Consider the following 901-nt stretch of genomic DNA (forward strand, 5'->3'; position numbering starts at 1 on the left):
ATTCCCAAAGATCCGTCCATCGGATTTCCGATCGGATCACGCCAACGCGTTCAGCACGTCGAGGCATCGAATCTAGCATTTCGTTTCGTCCGATTTGATCTCCGATTCACGACGAAATCCAATCTCTCTCCAAAAGGCCAAAATGATGCACAATTACATAAGAAACATGTATTTTCAGATTTTCTCGAAAACCGTGCGTCAGATCTAAAATCCGTCAGTGCCATTGGTTCCAGAATAGCTGAACCGGTCGAAACGAGCTATTGGACTGATATGAACGGAGTCCGATACGCACCAGAAGCCAACTCTACTCCGTGGCTTCTCCGGAAAACCGGAGTTACTATTCACTTAAGTGAAAACTAAAAAATCGCGTATCTTCTCCATTTTAGCTCAGTTTCTCCTGAAACTTGACGAGTGCTTATGTAATTAAATTACACACATAAACATCATCAACAGAGAGTTTAGTTGCACTGTCAAAATCTCAGTCCTTACAGATTTGTCATTGTTGGTCGGTGCAGCGAGACAATCAGTGATAGTATTGCCCTTCTTGTACGTGTGCTGAATAATAATCTTGCAGGCACTCTTACACCGACTGTTTCGTTCCCTAGGGCACTCGAAGAGGTGGATCACCTAGAATGAGTCGCTCTCCAAGATGGCGTGCGTAATATTAGTACGTCTTAAAGATTTAATCATTTTCGTAAAGATTTAATCACACTATAACTGATTGATCTTGCACCGACTGTTTTGTCCCCTAGGACGCATTTTTGATACCTCTGTCGAAGACGATCTTGCAAGACATTATGCACTTTTGATCGATGCAGCGATGTCACGCCCCGGGGCCGATTTTAAAAGCCATTTTGAAAACAGAGTTGCGGAAAACGTGCCATTTTTTTTTTTTTTTTTT

Source organism: Ananas comosus, linkage group 14 (assembly GCF_001540865.1).
Source record: "Ananas comosus cultivar F153 linkage group 14, ASM154086v1, whole genome shotgun sequence".
In the NCBI taxonomy this organism is placed as follows: Eukaryota; Viridiplantae; Streptophyta; class Magnoliopsida; order Poales; family Bromeliaceae; genus Ananas; species Ananas comosus.